The sequence below is a fragment of the Lepisosteus platostomus genome, chromosome 5, assembly GCF_059453375.1.
Source record: "Lepisosteus platostomus isolate fLepPlt1 chromosome 5, fLepPlt1.hap1, whole genome shotgun sequence".
Lineage (NCBI taxonomy): Eukaryota > Metazoa > Chordata > Actinopteri > Semionotiformes > Lepisosteidae > Lepisosteus > Lepisosteus platostomus.
In genome coordinates, this window is record NC_142615.1 from 20890785 (window position 1) to 20903707 (window position 12923).

Consider the following 12923-nt stretch of genomic DNA (forward strand, 5'->3'; position numbering starts at 1 on the left):
GCATCCCACCTGGACGCATGGCACACGCCAAGCGGACCGCCGCCGAGGAAAAGATCCGGGAGATGGCCGCAGCGGGAGTGATTAAGCCCTCCACGAGCCCTCGGCGCCAGCTGTACTGGTCCAAAAAAAAGAAGGCTCGTGGAGGTTCTGTGTAAACTACCGCAAGCTGAACGAGGTCACCTGGAAGGATTCCTACCCCCTGACGAGGATAGACGATGCCAAGGACTACATCACCTGGTCGACCTGGTTCAGCTCCCTTGACCTCCGCTGTGGCTACTGGCAGGTACCACTCGCTTGAAGCCTCTGGCAGTTTACTGCCTTTGGCCTGTGCAATGCCCCGGCGACTTTCAAGAGGCTGATGGAGAGGGTGCTGGCATCGGTCCCGTGGAACCAGTGTGTGCTGTATCTGGACGATCTGCTGGTTCATGCCCAGGGTTTCGACCAGGCCTTGACGAACCTCCAGGCGGTGCTGGCCTGCATACGCCGTGCTGGCCTGAGGCTCAATCCCCGCGAGTGTGAGCTCCTGAGGCAGGAGGTAACCTTCCTGGGACATGTTGTTGGACTGTGAGGGGTGGCTACAGACCCAGGTAAGGTCGCCTAAATGAGGGGTTGGCCGACCCCCCGCACTGTCGCGGAGCTGCGCAGCTTTCTGGGGTTGGCTTCGTATTACCGGAGGTTTGTCCGGGACTTTGCCAGCATCGCTCCCCCGCTGCACCGCCTCACCGATAAGGGCCGCCGTTTCGACTTGAACTCGGGCTGCGAGATGGCTTTCAGCCGGTTACGTGAAGCTCTGGTGGGGGTCCCCGTGCTGGCCTACCCCGATCCGTGGTTACCGTATATCCTGGATACCGATGCGAGTGTCTCGGAGTTGGACGCGGTGTTGGCGCAGGAGGGGCCAGATGGGGAGCGGGTAGTTGCCTACTACAGTCGGGTTTTGAATAAGGCTGAACGGAACTACTGCGTGACCCGTCGTGAGCTGCTGGCGGTGATGGTGGCGGTCCGCCACTTCAGGCCGTGCCTGTTCAGGACCCGATTCCGGTTGAGGACCAACCATGTGTCCCTCACCTGGCTGCTCCACTTTAAGGAGCCAGAGGGGCAGATGGTGTGATAGATGGAGGTCCTGCACGAGTGGTGCACGGCCAGCCGGGCGTGGGGCATTTCGGCTGTAAAAAAAACTTCTTATTGGGGTCTTTGCCACCGGGACATGGAGCGGTATTGCCGAACGTGTGCGGTGCGCGTGGCCCAGAAGGAGCCCCCCTCTAATAACACCAGGTGGGGATTCCTATGGAGCAGGTGGGGGTTGACGTTTTGGGCCAGTTTCCGCGCACTGAGGCTGGAAACTGCTATGTCCTGGTGGTGGTGGACTATTTTACAAAGTGGTCGGGGGCCTATGCCCTCCCGGACCATAGTGCCCCCAGTGTGGCCGATGCACTACTGGAGGGGATGTTTGCCAGGCTAGGGGTGCCGGAGGAATTACACAGTGACCAGGGGCGTAACTTCGAATCCCAGGTCTTCGCCAGCGCCTACGGATCTCTAAGACGCGGACCACCCCGCTGGATCCCCAGAACGACAGGTTGGTGGACCGGTTCAATTGGACTTCAATTGGTTTGAAGAGTTCTGCTGTGTTTTTGTGGTTAAGGCGATGGACTTGAAGTCCATTGGGGTCTCCCCGCGCAGGTTCAAGTCCTGCCGACTACGACAATCTCCTTATGTCATCGTGTGCCTGCATAAAAATGGAAATGCACTGCTCTACTTTTAAAGCGCAAAATTGCTTGAAACCGCTGCCTTGGAAACAAATTCTTCAGCGTCCACGAATGACATTTCGCAGCTGAAAGCAGATAAGGATGCTTTTAGTGTTCGTGTGTCTTGTGCCCTACTTCCAGCCCTTGAAAACCTAATTAGTAAAGCTGAAAGAACCGACTCCATGGGTGTTGGTCGTGCACAAGGAGGAGCTGTGACAATAGCAGAGCAGGAGTGAGGATGGCGCAGATGGAAACTCGTTTTCATGCGCTCCTCTGGAAGGAATGAAAATAAAAGTCGAAACCCAAAACAGTAGTAGCCATAAGAGTAAATGCCTCCTAACAGCTAGCAAGTGCTCCTAGTTAGTGTCATGGTGTGTATCCCTGCCTGTCATGCGGGAAACTGGGGTTTGATTACCGACGGGGAGACAGGTAGCTTTTTTACAATCAGATTCCAATCTCTAATGCTGTGTGTGAGAGTTTACGTACCTTTCCTTTTCTCACATTTTCTGACGACTATTCCAAATGGGCGCCCTGTCAACTCCTAATACTTTTCAAAAACATGCCTGCATGTTTGATTATTTTAATTTTTAAAAAGTTCAATATTGATCATAACTAAAGAAATTAATGATCACGAACCAAAAAAAGGGCTGAAGATGCGAGTCACTCTTGAATTAGAGCTGGGTGACACGGGCTTCTGTTCTGATATGGTTGTACGAGAAGCAAGAGGAATCTCTTCTCTCCTATGGAGCATGAGCTGAATCAGGAGTGAGACATTTCGCGTGTTCGTGCATATGTCAACACATGACCTACATCGTAAAACTAAAACTAAATTAAAAACTAACATTAAGTTATCAGAGACATTAAATTATATACAAACAAGAGACAGGCAAAGTAATAATTCTACATTAAGTGTCCTAACTAATTGAAATGACCAAACTAATTGAAATGGTCTGATTCAGAGCCTGTGCAGTTTGTGTAGAACGACACCAGTACTGAACCCTCAGCACCATACTGAGCACAAGTTGAGCTGCTCTCCATCTTTGCTACCCACGGGATTTCATTCCAATGGAGCTCAGAGAAGGAGCTGATCTCCAGACAGTAGTGTTAAGCTGTCTGCAGTCTCATGCGAATTTCGACAATTTACCCAAAGTGTTTTCTATAGCTTTAAGGTGCAGTTAATTTATATAAAGGAATGTAAATCGTTTTAACGCAACAAAAGCCAGGCAGGAGTCAAACATACATTTTCCTGATCTGAAGTCAGATGCGTTATCCATTATGCCATTGGTCTTACATCGCTCAATTGCACCATAGTGACCTCAGTGCCACTAATAGTAATACATACTGTATTTCTGATTGAGCGCTGAGTGCAAAGGTTGAATAAGCTTTGCTCCTGCCATCGATTCGGCGTGAAAAAACACAGCATTAAAGTTTCACAGACAAATGCAGCATGCCGACAAAACCAATTTTAAAAACAACTACGGCACACTACGATTCGCACTGACTCTGAAAAGTGATCACGGCAGATGTTGTTCCCTGCATAACGCTGAAGGGACCAAAGAGCATTGCTGTTGGGAAGACAAAATGAGGCTTTTTTTTGCCTTGATGTTAAGCTAACAAAGACTATCTTGAAACACCTAATTCAGTCTCTCAACAGACTGTCAAGCAAAGTTTTTACCCATTGAACTCGCAATAGAAGGATGGTCTTAACCCACAAACACTTAGCAGCAGCGAAATTCAAACCTACTCCTGCGAAGAAATTGGAGCACAAACCCAGCACCTTAGACCACCCAGCCACACTCCCAACACCTTACTTTTTTCAGAGGACGCCGGGTTCAGCTCTTGGTGTCCGACGCTTGAAAACGACAGCACCTTCGTTTTCCGAGATGTTTCCTATCACTTCTTTGTCAGCTCTGAATATAGTTCTTCTTTGGAGCAGGCTTCAGACCTTTTATTTAATGTATAAAGGAGGGCGCATTCCTAAACGTGTAATTCCTGTTTTAGAAATGTTTTGGGCGGTGTGTTTTATATAGTATTCTGATTGTATTCAAAATAACAGTATTCTGATTGTATTCTGTAGACCTGTGTAGCAATCGTACTGGATGTGACATGGATTCTGAAATGTTTCTTGAAAAGGTATTTAGGGTTGCTTGAATCTATAACAAAAAAAGTGACCCGAAACTTCCTACAGATGCAGCCATTCAAAATGGGTGGGGTATTTCGCGTTATACATTTTGAGCTTTTAAATTTAAACTGTGTATTACAGCATGTTAATCATCAGTCATTAAAAATTTGGTATATTTTATGAAAGCAAGATTGCTCAGTTGGACAAAAGTACACAACCTACCTTTATCAGAAATATTTATGCATCAAAGCCTTTACCGAAGATATTACTAATAGTATTAATAATGAATGACTTTGGACAAGCTGTAAACTCAAAGTATAATTTCTTTACCACATTTGTACAAGCACTTGGAATCTGTCCAAGCCCTACTTTGTCAGGCATTCTCTTTTACTGCAACGGACATAAAAACTCCCTTGCTTTTTAACAAGGCGTTTCATAATTTCTAACTACGAAAATTATTTAAACTGCGACACTTATCATTCAACCAGAGCTCAAAATATCACAAGTATCCTCAAGAGCACAGCAAAGACTGTATTAAAAGATACTTGTATCAGATACATGATAATCCAGGCTTTTTTATCAACGCTTTCTTTTCCGTATACCAGATATTATGGAACCACTTCAGAAGGATGTCAGCCAGCCAGATTCCAGGAATCGGTACTTTAAAGAAAAAATACACACCGGTATTCCATTTCTCCCTTAACATTTTAAGCATCGAAGTCTTTAGCTAACATGTGAAATAGCATGTTAAAAAGTGGTAGTTTTAAAGCTTTTCTGCTAATATAATATGGAATCGCGTATCTAAAGAAATTAATAACGATATGATTATATTCGTGTACTGCGACATTTCTTTGAAAAAATAGAATAGCAATATTATGGACAATTAATTGACTTTTATATTTCTAAATATCACAACATGATCGAATTTAAGTCATTTTAATAACAATGAACAGTCACCTATGCGTTACAATATAAACATTTATATTGATTTAAATCGCGTTTTGATTTAAACCGCAAACGCGTGTCTAAATATATGTGTTTTTTGATTCACAATCAGACAAATGCAACATAAATTGATATATTTATCTTCTAAGTATCTTAATAAACTTTCAGCATAGCTTTCTCCCCGTTTAGATTTATTTTTCTTGGGATCTTGGGATCAAACGTGGAAAGATTAGATTGTAATCGTTTTTATTTTTTAAATACATTTTAGAAAAGTGTAATCTATACTAAAAAGCTGTACACCACCTGCTATAAAGATACATATTGTAATACTTTCGGGCTCAGATAGGACAGACACAAGAACTCAGACTTGCGGAGTTAAATCTCAACAAAACCACAACAAATCTCAATATCTAGTATGAATTATTTGTAATACAAACCAAATATAGCCCGCAAACTCACTCAAATTCCTCCAATTATCATAATCCCGCTCCTTATGCAAAACCAAACCCTCCTCCCATCCCAGTTTATCCTCTTTATCATAAACTAAATCCAGCTCAATTTTCAACATAAAGCATTACACAAAATCAATACGTCAACACTCTATACTCAACAACGATAATTCACAAACAACCAAAACATGTAACTCCACATTCCCAAATAGACCTAATTTCCATAGCCCCATCCCCTAATGCAAAACCAACATCCCTCCCCTGTTCTCTCTCTCCGCTGGCGTTTGTAATCGTTTTTATTTTTAAATAAATTTTAGCAAAGTCATGTATTTTTAAAATCTTAAGATTTCTATATTTATGTCTTTATTTAGTGGTTTCATTAGTGACAAAGGCTAAACTTTCTTGGAAAAATGTATTTTATGTAAACCATGTTTGCTATTAATTCATTTAGGGCTAGAATATGTTCATTGTCTTCCAATGAAAGAAGGGTTCCTTTTGCCGTAGTCGGGTTGACATTAGAAGCTTGCCACGCCCGGACTGTTACACCAACGCATTAGCATGTTAAAGCGATTTCATTGAGGAGCCTAGCTTTCTTAACTAGTAAGTAATGTACTTTTGGAGGGGGGAGGTGTCTTTCGCTGGAAATCTTGCCCCCTTCTACTTTGAAAATACCTGTGAAACCGGTTTAATTCGTCACAGCCAGCACTCCCGCAGAAAGGGGGGTTGTACTTGTTAATGTCTTAGCCGGAACACATCATTATATCTCATTTTGTATTTCTATAAAAAAATCGTTTGCCCAGCCTAACACTATTGTTGTTATTGTTTTTATCCTGTAAAGCGCTTTGAGCAGCACAGCTTTCTCACCAGTTAGATTACTTTTTGATACCATCCTTAAACAAAGCAGAAACTTCTTATATTTTCCGATGACATACAAGTGGAAAGATTACAGATTTTAATCGTCTTTTTTCTGAACCAGGGAAAATCTGATCATGTTTCTCTATAACAATAATAAAAAACTTTATTTTACATATCACCTTTAAAAGTGGCATCTCAAAGCAATACAGTAGATGTAAACCACAGATTACAAAGTAAATACCCAGACAAGTTTTTAATAAAATGCTTTTATTCATTCAGCAGAGAGAGCGTAAAACCTGGGCATAACAGCTGTTCCTTTTTCTGATCACCCGCTCTCTGGATACACGTCTCACCTGTCCTGTTCTTTGTTTTCCTAATTTGCTGATTATGCTTTCTGCGATCCACTCCTGCCCTCACACCTAAAGAAGACTATTTTAAATTTATTTGCGCGGTCCATTGTGCAATTAACACTTGTATGTGCTGTCCTTAAGGTGATATCACATAAAGGTGATATGTAAAATAATGTTTTTTTTATTGTTATAGAGAAACATGATCAGATTTCCCCGTATCAGAAAAAAAGATCTAAAGTATACTAGTTTGTCACTAGTATACTTTTAATACAGTCTTTGCTGTTGTAGCGGTGAGGCTTATTAATAAGGCAGAATTAAGTGTTTCTGAGCTTTCCCAAATTAGGCCTAATTTCTCTGTTCATCTCTGTGGTGCAGCCACAGAGAAAGAATTCATGCAAGCTGATTTAAGATGTTTTCTTGTGATAAGAAACCAGCTCCCAAAGGGGGATGCACTTAGCTAAGCCTGGCTATCATGATCAATGGTCATCCATTGGCGCCTATCTGTCTAGGGAGTGCGAGTTGGACATCTGGATTGCATTCCTAAGTGTCAGGAGTAAGTGACTCATATCTCACCTTGATCAACCAATCAGGGACTGGTAGGGCCGAGTAACCCACGTGGGACTCTGATGCCCATGGAACTTTCTGGAGAGGATTCTGTGGACTGTTCTAAAGGGAATTCAAAGGAGAATTCCAGGGCAGGACGGCCCAGGAGCAGAAGGCTCCCAAGGGCAGGACATCCTCGCAGCGCGCCTCCTGACCATCCTGAGACTCAGCCCGGACAACCACGGAACGGCCAGTGTGTCCGAGTGCCAGAACTTTCCTTTGTTCTAAGAGTCTAGAGTGGAGGTTGCCAGAGAGTATCCAGCAGCAGGCCTCGTGAACAGGTCGGAACTGTGGACAGCTGAATCACTATTCAGAACTAGCTCTTCATCATAAACGAACTGGTCCTCTTCCTGACTTGCTGGGACCCACAGTCATCTTTTCTCCTGTGCACAAACTGTGCTAGTTAAACAACACCAACTAGCCGGTCAGTGAGCATCAGCAGCGCACCGTCGCAAGCCGCACAGCACAGCCTGGCACGGAGCCAGAGAGCGCGGATTGGACAGCAACAGCCTGCAACTGTTTCTTTGTGCCCGCAGGAGATCTGAATCCCCAGAGATTGGATGAGTATTCAACTTCAATGCATTACAGCTCGAGAATTCAATTGTTATCCAAACCAGTTGATATCAATTTAATTCCTAAGAGTTATGTACTTGTTTGAGTATCTAATGTAGAAGTTGTAACCAAGTTCACTTTACGAAACGGTCTTAATGAATGATATACTGAACGTATGTCCTCTTGATATGTGTAACTCTTTGTAACTGACCGAATATATCTTTTGTATTCTGATAACCCTCTCGATAAGATCTGTTAGGTTTATATGCATATTCTATGTATTAATAAATGTATCCTCGTGTATTAGTACCTGTGTGTGCGTGTTGTTTGAGTTATGTCGCATGGTTGGATTCTAAAGCCATCAAAAGAATCAACTTTGTGATTTACTGTTACAATTAATAATTGTCTCAGTAAATGCCCAAACCCTACAGAACTGGTGCCTTCAGAGAGCCACTAACATTACATATTTGGCGTCCCTGAAACGGCTATGAATCACTACACTGTGCTCTTGAGGATCCTTGTGATATTTCGAGCTCTGGTTGAATGATAAGTGTAGCAGTTTAAATAATTTTCTTAGTTAGAAATTATGAAACGCTCTGTTAAAAGCAAGGGAGTTTTTATGTCCTTTACTGTAAAAGAAAATGCCTTACAAAGCAGGGCTTGGACAGATTCCAAGTACATTTTTGCTATTTACGTATCATTGTGCTGCTGTAATACAGTTTAAAATAATTAAAAGTCTAAACAGTATCAGCTTTATTTACGGGTTGCAATTAAAAAAAAGTCAAAAACCGCACTCAAAATGCAATTTAGAGCTTTCTGGCAAGAGGAGACACCCAAATTAATAATGTAACATGCCACTGCATGAACAAGGTTATACTGCTATTTCCTTAGATACGCGATTAAAAAAATATTTTTTATTAAATTTTTAATAAAATGCTTTTGTTCACTCATAATATGACAATTTCAGGAAGACTAAGGAAGGACTAATGGAATTGTCATCTGTTGTGAAAGCTCTGTGAGCTCTGTGACTTTGAGACCACTTGTTATCCCAGGTTGTTTGAATTGCCACAATTCAAAGAGAGAAAAAAGAGCTGACTGACAAGATTTAAGATGTGGCTGTCAATGTTGGATTTAAAAAAACACATTGCCCAAAGTTAGTTGCATTGCTTGAAAAATAATTTTATTTCGAGAGACTGGATAAGTAATTCAAGTGTTTTTTTTTAACTTCCTGAAAAACAAATAATAATTTAACTATATGTGCAAATGTTTTATGATATGTCGCTGTTGTGAATGTCTGTGGAGTGTATCTTATTTGCCTGTCTGTCCTGACTGTGCTCTCTCGCTTGCTCGCCCTCCTCTTCTCTCTTTCTCTCAATTCAATTCAAGGTGCTTTATTAGCATGACAGATCGGTACAATCGGTGTTGGGTATTTACTTTGCTTTGAGATGCCACTTTTAAAGGTGATATATAAAATCAAGGCTTTAACTTGCTTTAACTCCGCAAGTCTGAGTTCTTGTGTCTGTCCTATCCGAACCCGAAAGTATTACAATATGTATCTTTATAGCAGGTGGTGTACAACTTTTTAGTATAGATTACACTTTTCTAAAATGTATTTAAAAAATAAAATCGATTACAATCTAATCTTTCCACGTTTGATCCCAGGATCCCAAGAAAAATAAATCTATACGGGGAGAATGCTATGCTGAAAGTTTATTAAGATACTTAGAAGACAAAGATATCAATTTATGTTGCATTTGTCTGATTGTGAATCAAAAAACACATATATTTAAACCTGCGTTTGTGATTTAAATCAAAACGCGATTTAAATCAATATAAATGTTTATATTGTAACACATAGGTGACTATTCATTGTTATTAAAATGACTTAAATTCGATCATGTTGTGATATTTAGAAATATAAATTTGTTTGGTGCGAGTGAGGTTTTATTTAATCTCTGACCCAGGGAAATGTTTTATTTTTTCAAAGAAATGTTTGTTGAAAAACATTTTTGCTCTTATATCTCTTGCCTGAGGGCAGTGGGGTGAAGAGCTCATGCCCGGGGTGGTGACTGTCCTCTGTGATGGCCAGAATTCTACCATGGCAGCGGTCCTCATAGAGCTGTTTAATCTCGGTGAGACCGCAGCCGCTGATCTTCTGGGCCATATTGACCATTCTCTGTAGTGCCTTTCTTTCTCGCGAAGAGGTGTTACCATACCACACAGTGATCCCGTTGGTGAGGACGCTCTCGATGGTGCAGCGGTAGAAGTTCACGAAATAAAGGTGCTGCTGAGCCTTCTTCATGATAGAGTCAGTGTTCACAGTCCAGGTTAGATCTTTAATATGAATTCCCAAAAACCTAAAGCTGGTGACTGTTTCCACTTCCGTTCCATCAATACTGAGTGGGCTGTGAGTGTATGGCCTGTGTCTCCGAAAATCCACTATTAGCTCTTTCATTTTCTTTATGTTCAAGTCCAGGTTATTGCTATGACACCACCTAAGCAGCTGTACAACTTCATCCCTGTAAGTGGACTTGTCATCATCACTGATCAGTCCTATTATAGTGGTGTCATCGGCAAACTTAATGATGCGGTTGTTGCTGTGTCCTGCTGTGCAGTCGTGAGTAAATAGGGAGTACAACCTTGGACTCAGACAGCAGCCTTTTGGGGTTCCAGTGCTCAGGGTGAGTGGTGTTGATGTTTTATTGCCTATCCGCACCACCTGTGGTCTCTCGATAAGAAAGTCCAGCAGCCAGTTGCAGACAGAGTTGCACAGACCTAATCCCCTGAGCTTTGTCACCAGTTGACTGGGTATGATGGAATTGAATGCTAAACTGTAGTCCACAAACAGCATTCTCACATACGAGTTCTTAGTGTCCAGTTGTTCCAAGGTTGTATGCAGAGCCAGGGAGACAGCATCATCCACTGATCTGTTGTTCTGGTAGGCGAACTGCAAGGGGTCCAGGGACTCTGTGATGGAGGAGTTGATGTGTGACAACACCAGCTTCTCCAGGCATTTCATCACCACAGATGTTAATGCTACTGGGCAGTAATCATTCAGGCATGTCACTTTTGTCTTTTAGGGGGTTGGAACAATAGTGTTTTTTTTAAAGCAGATGGGGACCATGGACTGTGACAGGGAGGAGTTAAAGATGTCCGTAAACACTGTGGTCAGCTGGGCTGCACATGTCCTCAGGACGTGAGGTGGTATCCCATCAGGCCCTGCAGCCTTACGGATTTTCACCTTGCTCAGAGTCTTCTGCACGTCCTGCTCTGAGAGTTTCAGAACAAACTCGCCCTGCACACTTGCTGTCTTCTCAGCATTGCCCGTGTTCAGAGCATCAAAGCGGGCATAGAATTTGCCCACTTTGGATCATTGTCTTGCTGCAGAACCCAAGTGCACTTCAGCTTGAGGTCACGAACAGATGGCCGGACATTCTCCTTCAGGATTTTTTGGTAGACAGCAGAATTCATGGTTCCATTTACCACAGCAAGTCTTCCAGGTCCTGAAGCAGCAAAACAGCCCCAGACCATCACACTACCACCACCATATTTTACTGTTGGTATGATGTTCCTTTTCTGAAATGCTGTGTTACTTTTACGCCAGATGTAATGGGACACACCTTCCAAAAAGTTCAACTTTTGTCTCGTCAGTCCACAGAGTATTTTCCCAAAAGTCTTGGGGGTCATCAAGATGTTTTCTGGCTCATCAGTGGTTTTCGTCTTGGAATTCTGCCATGCAGGCCATTTTTGCCCAGTCTCTTTCTTATAGTGGAGTCATGAACACTGATCTTAACTGAGGCAAGTGAAGCCTGCAGTTCTTTGGATGTTGTTGTGGGGTTTTTTGTGACCTCTTGGATGAGTCGTCGCTGTGCTCTTGGGGTAATTTTGGTCTTTAGAAATGGCTTTATAAACTTTTCCAGACTGATAAATCTCAATCACTTTTTCACACAGGGCCATGTAGGTTTGGATTTTTTTTCCCCTTAATAATAAAAACCTTCATTTAAAAACTGCATTTTGTGTTTACTTGTGTTATCTTTGTCTAATATTTCAATTTGTTTGATGATCTGAAACTTTCAGTGTGACAAACATGCAAAAAAATAAGAAATCAGGAAGGGGGCAAACACTTTTTCACACAGCTGGCTCTGTAGCGCAATGGAGAGCGCGTTGGACTTCTAGGCCTTGATAGAATGAAGTCATTCAAACGTTGTGGGTTCGAGTCCCACCAGAGTCATGTGTCATTTTTATTGAACCTTTCGAAATCCTCTAGGGATTGGTGTTGATCAAGTCAAATACAGGACTTCTTAAGAGTCCACAGTTGAAAATGAACCAGCAGCCACAAGAAAGAAATTAGCACTGGACTGTGATCACATCACTCCTGTCCTGGAGTCCTTGCACTGGCTTCCTGTCAACTTCAAAATCCTCAAGCTCACCTATAAGGCTCTCCATGGCTTAGCACCTCAGTACCTGTCTGGGTTATCGCCCTACTCCCCACCTCACAACCTCCGCTCTTCTAATTGTGTTTTCCTATCTGTCCCCCAGTCCATCTACATTCTATGGGTGACAGGGCCTTCTCGTGTTTTGCCCCAAAGCTCTGGATCTTTATCCCCAAGGATATCAGAGAGTCACCTTCTCTAAACTCCTTCAAATCCAGACTCAAAACCCTCTTCTTTAGAAGAGCCTTTAATGAACTATTCTTTACCTCTCTGTTCCTACTGTATTTAATACCACCATTTATTGTCTCCTCTAACTGTGTATTCTCATCCTGCTTATCTTGTGTATTTTTTTAACTTTATTGTTGTCATTCTGTAAAGTGCTTTGAAAAGCCACCTTTAAAGGCGCTATATAATGTAAAGATTATTATTATTATTATTATTAATAATGAACAGTGCATTTAACACTGTGTCACGAACAGTTCTTTCCGGGCCCTATGCGGACGACGCGATCCAGAATAGTGAAGACACAAGGGGAAAAATATCATGCAGGAGTCGGTCAGGAGACAGGGGGGCGTGTCCATGCAGTTGTAGATTATGCCGGTTCAGGGACGCCAAATAACGTAGATTATAGTGGCTCTCTGAAGGCACCAGTTCTGTAGGGTTTGGGCATTTACTGAGACAATTATTAATTGTAGCAGTAAATCACAAAGTTGATTCTTTTGGTGGCTTTAGAATCCAACCATGCGACATAACTCAAACAACGCGCACACACAGTTACTAATACACGAGGATACATTTATTAATACATAGAATATGCATATAAACCTAACAGATCTTATTGAGAGGGTTATCAGAATACAAAAGATATATAT

At 42.2% G+C, this 12923-nt stretch overlaps 1 non-coding gene across 1 annotated transcript; it reads left to right on the plus strand.

The window, feature by feature from the left end:
* The first annotated feature begins 11756 nt into the window (after positions 1–11756).
* trnar-ucu (transfer RNA arginine (anticodon UCU)) lies at positions 11757–11849 on the plus strand. The gene is made up of 2 exons: positions 11757–11793; positions 11814–11849. It is a non-coding gene; the product is annotated as a tRNA-Arg (tRNA).
* The last annotated feature ends 1074 nt before the right edge of the window (positions 11850–12923 follow it).